At 37.4% G+C, this 17,723-nt stretch overlaps 1 protein-coding gene across 1 annotated transcript in view; it reads right to left on the bottom strand.

The window, feature by feature from the left end:
• Nucleotides 1–17,723, bottom strand: part of IL1RAPL1 (interleukin 1 receptor accessory protein like 1) — a 1,316,165-nt gene that overhangs the window by 828,637 nt on the left and 469,805 nt on the right. The window lies entirely within an intron of this gene.

Here is a 17,723-nt window from a genome sequence, read left to right as displayed (position 1 = left end):
TGGTACAATTGGATAAAAGATGTCAGATAACACCAATATGTAGATTTTAACAAAAGACCATATAATAATACCTACTTCATAGAGTTGTTGTAAACACTAAATGAAATAATACAAGTAAGCATTAACAGAATTTGTGGCACATAGAACATGTCCAATATGTGTTAGCTATTATCATAATTTTAAATGTTGTTTCCATCTTCACCTCAGGGGGAGAGACAAGATGGCTTACCAGAGACACCAGCTGTCAGACTGTCTCAGAAAGAAGGAAACATTTTAGATGAAAAAGCAAAAGCAAACAGATAAACAATCATAGATCGGGTGTAATTTCGAGGGAAAAGTGCCAGAACATACAAGAGATTCCACGGGAAGAAGTTGCAGAGCATAACAAGAAGCAGCAAGTTATCGGCAGAGGACAACCCCTGAGAGGCTTGGAGTCCAGAGAAAACGGTAGGTGGGATGGTTTCTTTCTCCCTCCCTCCTATCTCTGGCAGGCAGCAGGCTCCTGAGCTTCTGGAGAACCTCTCTACCTTCATAAGCCCAAAAGCTGCTGCTGCTGCCAGTGAACTAGGAGATTCCTGAGGATAAAGCATCAACCCACCAGCTGCCTTGGGGCACTTCCCATCACCATAGACCCGAGTAGAGATGGCAGGTACCATATTGTTTCTCCACCCACCATGTGCCTTTGCCCTCCCCAGGCGGCTTCAGGCCCTTTGTATTTGTATCACTCATTCCCACACAAACATTTCCCAACTCTGGCCCAGACTGCAGGAGCAACAGAGGGCTGGTGGGTCCTGAGGGTTCTGCATGATCCCAAAGCCTGAACATTCTGGGTGGATTGCCTTCCAGAGAAAGGAACAGAGATGACCAGAGTACTAACTTTCCTCCATCCAGACTCTTTTCCTCCCCTTCCCCTCCCTGACCCATGGCTACCAAGGGAGATTACTGAGCCAGGGCTCTCCAGAGCTGCTGCTTCCCCCCTGTTGGTGCATACACCACACCAGGGCTTCCACAGAATGAGGAGCTCAAACTTTTCCTCTTAAAGACCTGCAGGGGAATAAGGGGGGCTCAGACTGTGAGTTTCCTGCTCACTGGCCCTCCCCAGCTGCTTGCCCAGCTGCTCCATTGGAGCAGGACACATCCCAAAGCAGAGGGACATCAAACCTGTTTAAGAACCCCATAAGCAACTTGGCACCAGCATGCTGCACCATGGCACGGCCAGGGATTGATATTTGGGTACCTAGAAAAGTCCTGCAGGCCAGATCCTATACCCCCAAGACTTGATTGTGTTGCTTGGGGGCATGGAGGGGATTTTTGTTAACTACTCTTGGGAGGCAAGGGAGCCCGCGTGGGCAGAACTGAGAGTTCAGTGTGGGTCCCAACTGTAGCACACTCATGGAGTATCCTTACCCCCACAGGAGGGCCATCCTCTGAGCCCAGGGCAGAATCCTGGTTAGGGAAGCTCCCAGCCCACAGTGCCATCGTGGGGGAACTCAGCTACTTTGAGCTCCTGCCTGCCAGCAGACACCACAAAGAGACCATGGAACAAGGTAGTGGGGAGAAGAGCAAAATCCTCTCCTGAGAGCCAGATTGTGAATCTCAGACAGCCTTGCCTCCACAAACAGACTTCCTGGCCATGTGGGGCTGCTTCATACCCTCCCTGACAGCTTTCCCCAGAAGCTGGGAATGGACCTTTGACCCCTGTGGAAACAGCTATCTTACCAGCTTTTGTTGAGCCTGAGTGGAGACCTCACCCAACCCAGCCACACCCAGCCTCACTCCCCCACCTGCCTCTGCTGTAGGGGAGAATAAGGACTCACCTGAAAGTTCCAGAGCCCTACCCACCACCTTGGGCATTCCAGGGTTTCTCCTGCGGGGATAGAGCCAGTCACAGGTCCCCAAAACAACACTGCAGCTTGTTTCTTCCAGCAAACACCACCTACTGGCAGGGAGGTCAATTTGCACAGCCCTTTCAGGCAGTTACTGACTCAATAATACAAGGGTGTGGTTGAGTCTTACCCACAAGCATCACCTACTGTCTCAGTGATGAAACTGGGTGTGTCAATATAATCCACACTGTTAATAAGACCACCACGCTGGGGAAAGAGAAAGGATTTGAAAGATTTCCATCCTCTTTCCTCAAAGAGAGACAGGGAATCTGCCCACACACATAGCTCACCACTGCTACAGCCTACAAACAACTAGCAACTGAGAAAACCACCAAACTAAGGATATCTATAACCAAGGCATCCATCCAGAACCGCCCTATCAAAGCTCCCAAAAGCAAAGACAAAGGTTCTTACCCAACATATGCTATAGATCAGGGGTCCTCAAACTACGGCCCACAGGCCACATGCAGCCCACCAAGGACATTTATCCGGCCCGCTGGGTGTTTTTGCTGCTGCTGCCTGTCCTGCTTAGCAGCTGACTCGTCCCGGGCCCACAGTGCACATGTGTGGAATGTGCGCTGCACTCTCCAACGGCCCTCCAACAGTCTGAGGGATAGTGAACTGGCCCCCTGTTTAAAAAGTTTGAGGATCCCTGTTATAGATACTCCTTTAAAAGTAGCAGTGGGGTGGGGGTCAACTAAACAAAAGAATATCCAAAAATAAGAAGTGACAGCTGCCCCAGATGAGAAGGAATCAGTGAAAGAACTCCAGAAGTATGAAACATCAGAGTGAAAGGACAACCCAAAAGAGAACAGCAACTCTCTAGCAATACATACCAACCAAAATTAAAACCCTGAAATGACAGATAAAGAATTCAAAATATGGATTATAAGGAAATGCAATGAAATCCAAGAGAAAATGGACAATCAACTCAAATAAACAAGAAAAACAATTCAGGAAATGATTGGAAAATTCACTAAAGAGATTGACATATTAAAAAAACAAATAGAACTTTAGGAGATGAAAAATTCATTTAAGGAAATACAAAACACAGTGGCTGGGTGGGGCCACTCAGCCTCACCAGGCAGAAGAAAGAATCTCAAAGCTCTAAGACAATTCTTTCAAATTAAATCAGGCAGTTAAAAATAAAGAACAGAGAATTAAGAGGACTGAATAAATCCTACAAAAAATATGGGATTATGCAAAATGGCCAAATATAAGGATCATAGACATCAATCATTAAGGGTAAAGAAGAAAATGTATAAGGGCTAGAAAACATTGCTTAGGGACTAATTAAGGAAAACTACCCTGGTCTTGCTAGAGATTTAGACACCCAGGTACAAGATGCACAATAAACACATGGGAGATTCATTACAAAGAGGCAATCACCAAGAAATACAGTCATCAGACTGGCCAAAATCAACACAAAGGAGGAACTCCTGTGAGCCACAAGGCAAAAACATCAAGTAACTTACAACAGAAAACCCATGAGGCTAACTGCAGACTTCCCAACTGAGACCTTACAAAGCAAAAAGGATCGGGCCCCAACTTTAGTCTTATTAAACAGAACAACCACCAGCCTAGAATTTTCTATCCTTTGAAACTTAAGTTTCATATATAAAGGAGAAATAAAGACTTTTTCAGACAAGCAAACACTGAAGGAATCTGTCAAGACCAGACCTGCCATGCAGGAAATACTCAGAATCACATTATACATAGATTAGTACGATAGACACCCACCAGTGTGAAACCACCCAAAAGCTTAAGCTCAGAGCTCATATAAAACAATAGCACCACAGGTAAAACAATGCAATAAGGTACCATATAACAGGATGAGCAGAATAGCAACCCACATATCAATTCCATCAATCAATGTGAATGGTTTCAATGACCAACTAAAGAGACATAGGTTGGCTGAAGGATGAATAAATATAACCTAAGTATCTGCTATCTCCAGGAAACACATCTAACCCACAAGGATTCATACAGACTCAAGGTGAAGGGGTGGAAAAAATATTCCATGCAACCGCAAAACTAAAGAAAGCAGGTGTAGCTATTCTTATATCAGATAAAATTGATTTTATATCAACAACAATAAAGAAAGATAAAGATGGTCATTATACAGTGGTAAAGGGAGCAATTCAAAAAGAAGACATAACAATCCTAAATATTTATGCACTTAACGAAGGAGCACCGAGATTCATAAAGCAAACCCTACTATATCTAAGCAAAGAGTTAAACAGCAGCATTGTAATTACCAGGGACTTCAACATACCGCTTACAGAAATGTACAGATAATCCAAGCAGAAAATAAATAAACACTAGACTTAAACAGGACACTAGAATAAATGGGTCTAACAGACCTTTACAGAACATTTTACCCAAAAACTACTGAATATACATTCTTCTCATCACATGAAACATTCTCCAAAATTGAATATATCTTAGGCCACAAAACATGGCTCAAGAAATTTAAAAAAACAGAAATCACACCATGTATCTTCTCAGACCACAATGAAATAAAATTAGAAATCAACTCCAAGAGAAACACTCAATTCTAAACAAAGACATAGAAATCAAACAACTTGATGGTGAACAATTATTGGGTCAATAACGAAAATAAGATCAAAATATTGAAATCAAAATGTTTCTTGAACTGAATTGCAAAGGGGACATAAGCTATCAAAATATATGGGATTCAGCAAAAGAAGTCTTAAGGGGATAATTCATAGCCTTAAATGCCTACATCAAAAAGACATAAAAATCACAAATCAATAATCTAATGACATGTCTCAGGGAACTTGAAAATGAAGAGCAAACCAAGCCCAAAGCCAGCAGAAGAAAACAAATAACTAAAGTCAGATCAGAACTAAACAAAATGGAAAACAAAAAAAAATACAAAGGATCAATGAAACGCAAAGTTGGTTGTTTGAAAAGGTAAACAAAATTGATAGACTTATTGCTAGAGTAACCAGGAATAAAAGAGAAAGGACCCAAATATGTTCAATCAGAAGTGAAAAAGGAGATATTACAACTGATAACACAGAAATAGAAAATATAATCCATAAATACTATGAAAATCTCTATACACAAAAACTAGAAAATGAAGAGGAAATGGACAATTTCGGAAACACACAACCTTTCTAGAGTCAATCAGGAAGAAATAGAACTCCTAAACAGACCAATAACAAGCAAGAAGATTGAAGCAGTAAAAGAAAGCCCTGGGCCAGATGGAATAACAGCTGAATTTGACCAGACTACAAGGAAGAGCTGGCACCCATACTGAAGAAATTTTTCGCTAACATCAAGAAGGAAGGAATATTTCCCAACTCATTAGTTGAAGTCAGTATCACCTTGATACCAAAGGCAGGAAAGGACACAACAAAACAAGAAAACTACTGACCAATAACCCTTATGAATATAAAAACAAAAATCCTCAATAAAATACTAGCAAACTGAATTCATCAGCACATCAATAAAATAATCCACCATCACCAAATGGGCTTCATCCCTGGGATACAAGGATGGTTCAACATATGTAAATTAATAAATGTGATTCATCACATAAGCAGAAGCAAAAACATTATCTCAACTGATTCAGAAAAAAATCACTGGATGAAATCCAACACCCTTTCATGATAAAAACCCTCAACAAACTAGGCATAGAAGGAATATCTCAATATTATAAAAACTGCATATGAAAACCCCACAGCCAATGTCATACTGAATGGGGAAAAGTTGAAAGCATTCCCACTAAAAACTGGAATAAGATAAAGATGCCCCCTGTCATCACTGTTATTCAACAAAGTACAGGAAGTCCTAGCCAGAGCAATCAAGCAAGAGAAAGAAATAAAGGGTATCCAACTCGGGAAAGAGGAGGTCAAATTATCACTTTTTGCTGATGATATGATCTTATATCTAGAAAACTCCAAAGACTCCACCAAGAGACTCTTGGAATTGATAAATAAATCCAGCAAGTCTCAGGTTACAAAATTAATATGCAAAATCAGTGGCATTCCTATACACCAATAACAGTAAAGCTGAGGATCAAATCAAAAACCCAATACCATTCACAATAACCACAAAGAAAATAAAATACCTAGGAATAAACTTAGCTAAGGAGGTGAAAGATCTCTACACAGAGAACCATGAAACACTAAGGAAAGACATATCAGATGACAAAAACAGAAGTAAAAACATATCATGCTCATAGATTGGTAGTAACAACATTGTTAACATTTCCATACTACCCAAAGTGATTTACAGATTCAAGGCAATCCCCATCAAAATGCCAATGTCATATTTCATAGATCTATAGAAAATAATTCTACACTTAGTTTAGATCCAGAAAAGAGCCCGAATAGCCAAAGGAATCTTAAGCAAAAAGAATCAATCTGGAGGCATCACATTATCAGACTTCAAACCATACCACCATGAGCCTATAGTAACCAAAACATCAGGGTGTTGGCACAAAAATAGAGGCATAGACCAATGGAACAGGACAGAAAATCCAGATATAAAACCATCCACATACAGCCAAGTCATCTCTGACAAAGCAGACAATAATATACACTGGGGAAAAGAAGCCCTATTCAATAAATGGTCCTGGGAGAATTGGATAGCCACATGCAGAAGAATGAAACATGATCCATATTTCTCACCACTCAAAAAATTTAATTCAAGATGTATAAAAGACTTAAATGTAAGGCATGAAACCATAAGAATGTTAGAAGAAAATGTTGGAAAAACTCTTCTAGATATCAGCCTAAGCGAAGAATTTAGGAAAAAGACACCAATGGGAATCATAGTACCAACAATATTAAATTAATGGGACTTGATTAAACTAAAATGCTTGTACACAGCTAGGGAAATAATCAACAGAGGAAACAGACAACCTACAAAATGGGAGAAAATATTTGCAAACTATACATCCCATAAAGGGCTAATATCTTGAATCTCTGAAGAACTCAAGAAATCAGTGAGAAAAAACCCAAACAACCCCATTAGAAAGTGGGCAAAGGACATGAACAGAAGTTTTTCAAAAGAAGATAAACAATGGCCAATAAACATATGAAAAAATGTTCAACATCACTAATCATCAGGGAAATGCAAATTAAAGCCACAATGAGATATCACTTTAGCCCAGTTAAAGTGGCTTTTATTAAAAAGTCCCAAAACAATAGATGCTGGCATGGATGAAGAGTCAAAGGTAGGCTTATACACTATTGGTGGGACTGCAAATTATTACAACCTCTATAGAAAACAGTGTGGAGATTCCTCAAAAAACTACAAGTAAACCTACCATTTGATCCTCCAATCCCACTACTTGCTATTTACCCAAGGGAGAAGAAGTCATTTTATCAAAAAGATACTTTTACTTGAATGTTTATTACAGCACAATTCACAGTTACAAAGGTGTAGAATCAACGCAAGTTCTCATCAATTTATGAGTCATTAACAAAATGTGGTATATGTATACCATGGAATACTACACAGCCATGAAGAAGGATGATTAAGGTCTTTTGCAACAATTTGCATGGAACTGGGGACCATTATCCTAAGTGAAATATCTAAAGATGGAAAAACAAGCACCACATGTACTCACTATTAAGTTGGAACTAACTGATGAGCACACATGTGCCAAAGGGAAGTAAAACTCAGTGGAAATCATGCAGGGAAGAGGATGGGCAGAAGGGGATGGGAAAAACCTACCTAATTGGTATAATGAACATCTTATGGGTGATTGGCACACTTTTAACCCTGATTCAAGCATAACAAAATTGATACATGTAACCAAAAACATTTGGACCCCCATAATACTTTGAAATTATTTAAAAATATACAAAAATATTTCCTTTACATTATTGCTAGAGTAATGTTTCTAAAATAGAAAAAATTAAGTCACCCTTTCATACCATGCCCTCTAGTACTTATACAATTGCATCCAAAATCTTAAAATGTGGCATAAAATACTCTTTATGATTATGCATTTGTTTTTTTGTTCTGGCCTTATCCTTTGCTGCACTGTAGACATAAATAACTGCTTCCATGCCAAACAGATTCAAACCTTCCAGCCTTTGCACACACTCTTCCCGCTTCCTGGAGTGACACATCTACCTCATACATGCACATACATATGAACATGTATCCACACACATTTACATATCACTCTGATTGCCTAGTGAACTCATTAAGACTTGGCTCTTTGCAAGTGACCTTTGCCCTGCATCATCATATTAATTGTGCTCCCTCTGTACCCTACTTTTGTTTTTATTATAACACCTGTATCACTCAGGGCCTCGACATTTCAAAATTATGCAAATGGTGCTCCCTGGAATAGTGCGATATAGCGACCACTATGATGTTATTTCACAGAGTTAATTACGTGTCTACCTCTGCCTGATGGATGGCTTATAATAGTAGAACATGTGCTTCATTTCTCTTTTTGGTCCCCAAATTTAATTCCACAATTAGCACATTTTGGTCTTGTATAAATATTCATTCAATGAATGGATGGATGGATGTTCCTTTGCTCCAAAAGTTTGAATTTCTGGTTATAGCACTCATATATTAAGTATGCACTGCTATGATGGCTCTTGAACCACAGGAAAAAAACAACTATGGCCCATAAAAATCTATGAGAATACTACCAATTCATTCTGATCATTAGTCAACAATGATCTTCATGTATATCATCCCTGAACTTGAGTGATAATGATTCGTGCTATAGCAGGATTTCTTTGTGTGAAAGTAAAAGTAGGCTAAATATATCCTTAAATTCTGAAGTCTTTCTTATAAAAATACATTTTAAATTCACTTGAGATGTTAAATTCACCCTCATTTTTATGTAAAATATTGCTATACCTCTCCTGAGTTCTGAAAGTGACTGCTTTGTGAAGGAGCTGTTAAACTACTGAGTAAATAACATGGTTTTTGAAATTATCATAATTACACATATTTACATAACACACCACAATATCTCCAAGGAATTGTTACCATAATTACATAAAATCCCACATATAGAGTTTCTTTTTCCTTTATTCATGAGCTATTTTTAATCTTCATGGTCTATACTCAGTATAGAATAAATAATGATCTATTATCTCTCCATGATATTTTGATGGGAAATAGGTTGTTATCACGAGTAAAATAACACTTTGAATCTTCATGGAACAAAATGTGCATCTACCTACGTAATAGCTAATTTATGGAGCATTGATTTTGTAACTTGTCCTTCAAATCTATGTCATAACCTCATTTTTTTCTGGGTAACCAAATTTATCTGGTTGAAATCTCATGTGATTAAAATTCTATTTGCAAGCATAAAAAGAGTCACTTGCAAATGGCTGAAATATTATTTCCTCATCCTCGATGTCCTTAACTTTTTAAAACCATGATTGACAATCTTTCTTTGCTTGCTAATCTTTATGTTGATGTTCTCTAGAGTCTTATTGTGAAACGGCTTTTCTTCTTTATCTACATGCTTATTCTCCTCCCATTACCAGTTTAGATAATCCCATGGATTAATCTACACCTCTGTGATGCTTAGATTTATGACCACCACTCTTACTTCCTAAATGGTCAATGCTTCTCAATTTAGGTCCTTCAAATGCAACATGTCTCAAACTAAACAGTATTCCTCCCTAGATTTCCCTGTCTCATGTTTGCTTCAAACTGGCTATCATATATTCTTAATATAGCCTGGTATGCTCCTTACTCTTTATTTCATCTTCACTCACTTGGTAGGTTTTCTCATCATTTGTCACTGGACTATTGCAACAGCTTTCAAACCAATTTTTTCTTCCATTAGTCTTTTTCACTGAGCCAACTCTCACTAAAACAACCTTATTTTGCAGCTGTTCAAAATCCTACCATAGCTTTCCATAACATGTCAGGACACAGTCCAAATTCCTAAACATAGTCTTCAAGTTCATTCATTATAATCTCTGTAATTACTGTTTAACTCTCATATCTCAACACTTTGCCTTTCTGGAGTTAAGACTTTCTGAAAATTATTTTCACACCAGGAACAATATCACATCTTTGCAAATTCTTTTCACATTACCTGGACTATTCCTGGTGCCCCTGCTCTCCACCTTTAGATGCATGGAATACCCAGAGTAATCTTTCAGGATCACCTCATCCATGAAGTCTTTCCAAATCCACAACACAACTAAAAGTGGTCTTGCTCTTTTTTGAACTTTTAATTTCCCTTTAATATACTTAAACAATCTATTGCATCATAGTTTCGATAGATAGATTTGTCTTCTCATGATAATACACTTCAAAGGAGAGAAAACACTATGGATTTTTATATTTCTCATGACTAATGAAGTTTATGACCTATGGTATGTGATAATAATGTTTGTTAATGAATGAATGAATGAAACGAGATCCCATCAGCAAAATTAATAATTGGGGCTAGGTCTCCAAATACAAAGATGATACTTCAGAAGGGATGGAGAAAGTTTCCTTTCCTTAATGAAATTATACTCAGTGATTTGAAATAAGTGGAGTTGCTTCGCATATGTTATGAAAATACAGTACAATGTACCCCAGGAGAAATACTGAATTTGTCAAATGCAACATATGGCTTTATGCCTTGACAGTAATAAGAATAGTTTGGAGCTAGGTATACATTAAAATTATCTTTTCTTTTTCTGACCTTTTCTCCTATGGTATCTTGTATTAATAGATACTTTTTTAATAAAGAAGAGTTGGATAGAAGAGTAGAAGAAAAACTAAGGAAAAGATGATCAGAAATATACAGTGTTAATGTCAATTATTAAAGTTAGAAAGAGTTGGAAACAATATATATGGAAGAAGATAAAGTATTTTCTTTTGAAAATTAAGAAAGAGTAATACTTTTACAAATTTTAACATGAGTTTAAGAAGTCATTCCACTAATCCAATCTCTTTAGTCTTACTAGGCACTTTTGGGAAAGAACTATGTCTTATACAAGTAGTAGCCACAGTTTTTAATGGATGAAATTATTTAACAATTGGGATATTTAGGTATGTTTGTTAAAATATTTGAGATGTATAGTTTCAAGTATACTCTGATGAAAATGATTGTTAAAATCCAAGATAGTAGGAACCATGATCTTTTTATTATAGGTAGTACCAGAGTGAAAGCACCCTTGAACCATATATATATATCTCAGATAGGTTTTTCTTCTATGAATCAGTCCTGGGTATTGCTCCACTCAAGGATAAGCACATTTATTTTCTTTCTATTTCTAATAACAGTGCAACACATTTCAAAGATTACCATTATATCCAAATATTAAGATAACTGGCTCATTTATACCACTTTTCTATATAGAAGTGGAATAAGACCATTTTATCCTTGAGAGGATATTATTCTTACAATATTGTCAAGGTTGGTCTAAGTTTGATGAGAAAATGGCAAGCCTGTGCCATAAATTCAACATTCACTGTACTATTTTTTTCCTGGGATTTCTTCAAAATCTTCAGTTTAGTTTAGAGCTGAAGATAATTTTATTCCAAGAGTGGGCAATTAAGTAGTCCTTTATAAGGAATATAGCATTGCTCTTTTTCAATCAAAGTAAATTTTGAGTATAATAGTTACCCTTTACAATCAAATGGGCACATTTCTCTTGCTTTCTCCATTCTAGTTGTGAGTTCATTCTATTTATAGTTCACAGAGCCTTCTGGCATACAAAAAAAAGAACTTATCCTATACATTTATTGTCCAAGAGGCAAAGTGTTTTACATATCTAAATATGTCTCAATTTTAAAGAGAAACCACTGTAAATTCACACTGGTGAATTTTCTATAACTCTAGTATACACATTTTCCTAAAGAATGGGGCAGACAGTTCATATAACCATAGAATGTAATAGCCAGAAAGAAACAAAGAAATCATCCAAAGTAATCTCGTTTTGTATACATAAAACCTAGGGTAGTATTGTGTCTAAATCCTTAAATTTTTGAAACAGAACTTTAACCTGGCCATTAATTGAAATAAAAAGCCTTAAATCTTTATAGAATCTACCTGATCTTGTTTGCTGAGTTCAAATCACTGATGAATCAACAGTTCTAAACAACTATAATTTTATTAGATTCATGTCAGGTTGATTTATTTTAAGACTTAATAATGAGAAATTTAAGGCCTATCTTCAATGATAAAATACAAATAAAAGTAAATAATCATGGTCACAGTTGAGAAGCAGCATGTTGCAAATATTCTAAGTTAATAATATAGATAAAATATTTGAAAGTGCATCAGAAATCCTGTTCATGATTAACTATAGACTTAGTGATGTTTTGTAAATAAAACTTTGCACAGCCTAATTGTTTGGATCATAATGTAATTAAATTACAAGATCGTTCAACTAATAGTTTTCAATTGTACATGCTTATTAATGAAATCATAGAAAATAAATCTAAAGAATAGTAAAAAGATAATATTCTTATCGTTCACACCCATTTTTTAAGTCCCATTAGATTTTGCTTAACGAAGTAAATATTTAGTGCTCAAAACTGCCCGTTAGATATTGTGAAAGCTGTAGAAAAATAGTAAATGTGATTCTTTGTTTAAGATGCTTAACATTGAGTTAGGCTGAGGTCAGGCTTTCCCTTTCCTGGAGCATCTCTATACTCTCAATGCCAGGAGCCAGCTATGCCTTGGGCTTAGATTCTAGGAAATGTCAGGCTGTCAACTGTGACAACTTTCAGGGCCCAGAGATGAGATTGAGCAGGGTCTGGGGTGTGAGATTGAGTCTAAATGGGTGGTAAAGCAGTATGATGATTAGGACACTGTGTTCAGTCCACTATTTAGCCCCTCCACCCCTCTACTGCTTAGCTTCAGTATCTAGAAAATTGGGACTATTGGTAGCACTGACTTCATAGGGTTGTCGTAAGGATAACATGATATGTAGCAGTCAGAATGTAGTAATCAATAAATGGGCCACTCAAGGGTCACCTTATTTGTGAAGTGTTCCTCAAAGTACATTGTAAGCCCTTTCTGATAGGAGGAGACAGCCTGGCCCAGTGAAGAACTTAAAACTGAAACTAACGTTGGATGTGAATCCCAGTTCTAAAAATTGACTAGCTATGTGTCTTTAGGCAAGTAACTTCACTTCTCTGAACCTGTTTCCTTGTCTGTAAGTTGTGGTAACAACACCCATATTAAAGGGTTTTGGGGAAGATTATAAAAAATTAAATTGAGTTGAGAAGAAAGATATATACAAAGAAAAGAGAGAATACCTACCGAAACTTATGTCATATAAAGATATGTTCTATAGACTAAATACTCTACTAAACCCATGGAAGGAAGTTCAGTTGTAGAGTGAGTTAGTTTTAGTCCAGAGGATCTAAAGCTAAGCTCTAGCCTGGAGGCTCACACCTATAATTCCAACACTTTGGGAGGCTGAGGCAGGAGGATCACTTGAGCCGAGGAGTTGGAGGCTGCAGTGAGCTATGATTGCACCACTGCACTCTAGCCTGGGCAACAGAGTGAGGGTCTTATCTCTAAAATAATAATACTAATATTAATAAAGCTAGGTTCTGAAGAATCAGACAGTATATGGATGTGTTATCAGTAAGGGGTAATATAATAAAGAAAGGCACGAGGAAGGAATCAATTTAGGGGTACTGCAGTAAATAAATTATAATAAGGAGAAAAGGATCTAAGGACTCAGCAGGCATATGATTGAAAGAGAATACTAGATAAATGATGAGACATAATTCTGGACTGTCTTAATGAAAACAAATGGTGTAATCAAAGCAGAGAGAACAGGAGAATAGTCTAGCAACAGGATGCAAAATAGCCTGGAGTAGAAAGAGAAAAAGAGGCAAGAAACAAGTTGAAAACTATTCCAATAAATCAAACATAATAGATTGAAGGTTTAGTGAGAGTCAGGAAAAGATAAAAGTGATAGTTACCACACAGAGAAAAATTGGTAAAAGTTCTATAATTTCTATTATGTATTGATAATGTAGTATGATTAAGATTTTTGACTTAGGATGTGATTAAGGATGTGATTTCTTTCTTTTTCCTCAAGGCTTATGGGAAAAGGAAAGGAGGCAGATGTGTATCTCAATTTGCCCTTCCTCATGCTATCATCGAGAAGAAGAAATATGTTCCATAAATCATGAGAAATAGTGAGAGCATTTCTGTTTTCATTTTGAGTACTAGGAAGAGGCTTTTGTTACAGGGTGACTGTGAAAAGACAAGAGCTTGTAATTTAGCTTAAGAAACAGACTGACATGATTAGGCAGAAGGATGGCCTAGTTTGTCCTCTCAGGCCTTCCTCAGGTTTTGTAGGCCAGCCATTGAGCCCACTGTAAAGAAGATTTAGTAACCTTACAATAGAGGTATAGTCTGTACCAGGAGAATCATGGAAAACCACGCATACACTTTTAAGGATGGATTTAGAGTGGCTGAATAAGCCAGGGGTCTTTACAAGCCCTTAACCAAGCTGAGACTATACATTTTATAACTGTCAATTTCAGTCAGGCAGATGCTAGCAGACCACCCAATGGATGAATCCTGTCACCAATGCCCCCAAAACCAGCATGAGGTGAGGTGATCCATTTCCTCTAAACTATGCAGTACCATGAAAGCCACTTCCCCATATCCCAGATGCTATTTTAGAGGGAAGTAGAAAAATTTCAAATAGAAAGCAATATTCAAAGGAAACTGAATTAAAACAAAAGAGATGGATTAAATTAAAGGATTAGAATGAATTTAGACTGGATAAAATCAAAATTAGTTTACCTCATGACTCAGCAGGAGGGGAGATGAGAATGGTTTCTGAGAATAAAGGATTCTACTTCACTTTCCTCATTTATAAGTGAAGTGCCAGTAATTTAAGACTCCATTACTAAAACTACGACTGTCCTTTTTCTTTTATGGTTAAGATATGCTGATATAAACCAATGATGATAAGATTCTATAGAACCATTTTCTTTCCTTAATGAATCAGAGAATCCAAGTAAGTGGAGAAAGGTGGCTCCTTGAACCAAGTAAAGTTCTGCCATTTTTTGTCCATAATACATACTTTAGTTAATGGCCCTGTTGGGAGTCATTGGATGGGAGACATATATTTAAATATAAGTTGGCTAGGAGCAGAGAAGAGACTATTAATGAGCAGACTGTCAAGTTGGTAAGACCCAGCATTCATCTGTTATAAGACTACACTAAAGACAATGAAAAGGGGAGTTTTACCCAAGTATAGAATAGAAAAGCTATGAAAGTAGTTCAAGGCAAACAAGACAGCAAAATGACCTAACTTCTTTTTCTCAGTGTTCTAGTGATCAAAGAATATACCCACAGTGCTAGGATGTCTACAGCATCTTTCCAGCTCTAACAAGTAAAATATTTCATGTATTCATGCCATTCTTTCCATTTCTAGTACCACTGCCCTAGCCCAGGTCTTCATCTTCACTCACCTGACATACTATCAGAACTTCCTAAGTGGAGTGCCAAACTCCAGTCTTTCCAACAGGCTTGTAATAATCTTCACAAGGGCTAGACCATGCTGAGTTTATCTTCCTATTCCCTATCGTGTCTAGCACAGAGCAGAAAAGTGTGTGGGAGCTGTAACCATGACCCCTTTCTTCCTTCATGACAGATGGTTTTAATTCTGTGGTCCCCAACCCCAAGTCAGGACCAGTAATGGTCCGTGGCCTGTTAGAAACCTGGCCACATAGCAGGAGGTGAACGATGGGCAAACAAGCAAAGCTTCATCTGTATTTACAGCCATTCCCCATTGCTTGCATCACCACAAACAGTCTGCCTCCTGTCAGATCAGTGGTGGCATTAGATTCTCATAGTAGCACTGCCCCTACTATAAACTGCACATGTGAGGGATCTAGGTTGTGTGCTCCTCATGAGAATCTAACTTGATGTTCTGAGGTGGAGGCTGTGAAGCTAGCAGCAGGAAGAGGCTGCAAACACAGATTATCATTAGCAGAGAGGTTTGACTGCACAATAAATGTGATGCACTTGAATCATCTCTAAACCATCCCATCCCCCGTCCCTCAGTCCATGGAAAAATTATCTTCTGTGAAACCTGTTCCTGGTGCCAAAAAGTTTGGGGACTACTATTTTAATCGATTCTAGCATTATTTTCCTCACGAGTCTCACCATAAAACACTGAAAGCTTCAGCTGATTTATCAGAGTTGACATGTGATAAATTCTACTTATCATTTCTGGACTGACACACAGTAGGCTTAAATAAATGCTTATTTAACTAAAGTATTGTACAGACCCAGAAATGGGACTGAGGAGGATGTGAATGAAAAGAAATTCTTTTTTTTTTTTATCTAATTGTCATTTATTGAAATTTTTAAAGAAAGTTAGGAATCATAAATCATCTTTAGAAATAGAACAAACACCTTGCCATTTTTTATTGTTTTTTAGAGCCAAGGTCGCTGTTGCTTAGGCTAGAGTGTAGTGGTGAGATCATAGCTCACTGCAGCCTTGAACTCCCAAGTAGGTGGGACTACAGGCATGTGTCACCATGCCAGGCAAGTTGTTTTTTCTAGAGATAAGGTCCTACCTTATTGCCCAGGCTGGACTCGAATTCTTGGCCTCAAGAGAGCCTTTTGCCTGAGCCTCCAGAGTCCCAAATTCCTGAGATTACAGGCCTGAACCACTGTGCCCAGCTCATCCCATCCTTCTAACCTTGATATCATCTTGAACATTTTTCCAGCTTAGTTTAGATTTATTATCTCATCTAAATGAAAGTAGATTTGTGGGTCAAATACTAGCAATTCCAGTGGGAATAATACAGCAAACAGAAAGGAACTGAGATGACATTTGCTGTATCATTTGCTTGTGTATTTTTTTTGATGAACATTTGCTTCAGTTTATCGATTTTTAAGAATATAAAACGATACAGTGCTCATTTCAACAGAGAAAAAGTTTTGTATCCTACTCTATATGAAGACATAGGGGGAAAGATACCCAGAAAAGAATGTAGTTTAGCAGTAGGAAAAACAAATAAGACAAGCAAATGTCTTTTTCCTATTTCTGGGATCTTGGTAATAGGGTCAACCACAGTGCCCACTTGCCATGTCAGTATAAACTGTGTGCCAATCAGATACTCCCCTGGGAAGTTAGAGGGAAAATGATTAGAACAGGGTTATCTGGATTAGAATGTTCTAGAGAGATTGTTCATGAAACCCTGTACTTTCTAGAAATGCCCTTCTCCTGTCCATCCTTGAGGCCTATGATGGACAAAAAACAGTATTTTGACTGACCAATGTGCTTGTGATACATTTATTCTCATATTTATTAAGATAAGTGGAGTCACATCCTCTTTCTTACACCCAAAATATAAACACCAATAATACAAATGGAGAAATTACTTATGATGGGGACTTCAACAGGATTACTTTATAGAATTTCTCAAGATCTGAAAGAATTAGTATTTCTTTTTGAATTTTCATGTACCTCAATTCTGTTCAATTATGTGGTGGTATTATTTTTAATTTTTTATTTTGAGTCATATAAAGTATATTTATATGCTGATAGTGATTTCTGATCATGTCTGATACAGATAAGTAATATTCTCTGTAGAATTCTTGAACCATGGCTTTTGTGAAATATGGTTAGATATGTAAAGAAAGATACAAGTAAATGCTTTGATTAAAAATGACCATTAAACATATGAAAAAATGCTCAATGTCACTAATCATCAGAGAAATGCAAATTGAAACCACAAGGAGATATCACCTAACCCAAGTGAGAATAGATTTTATCAAAAAGTCCCCAAACAATAGATGCTGGCATGGATGTGGAGAGAAAGGAACACTAATACACTGTTGGTAGGACTGCAAACTAGTACAACCTCTATGGAAAG

The sequence above is a fragment of the Microcebus murinus genome, chromosome X, assembly GCF_040939455.1.
Source record: "Microcebus murinus isolate Inina chromosome X, M.murinus_Inina_mat1.0, whole genome shotgun sequence".
Classification (NCBI taxonomy): Eukaryota; Metazoa; Chordata; class Mammalia; order Primates; family Cheirogaleidae; genus Microcebus; species Microcebus murinus.
Note: the sequence above shows the minus strand (reverse complement) of the source record. Positions and strands in the feature narration are given on the sequence as shown.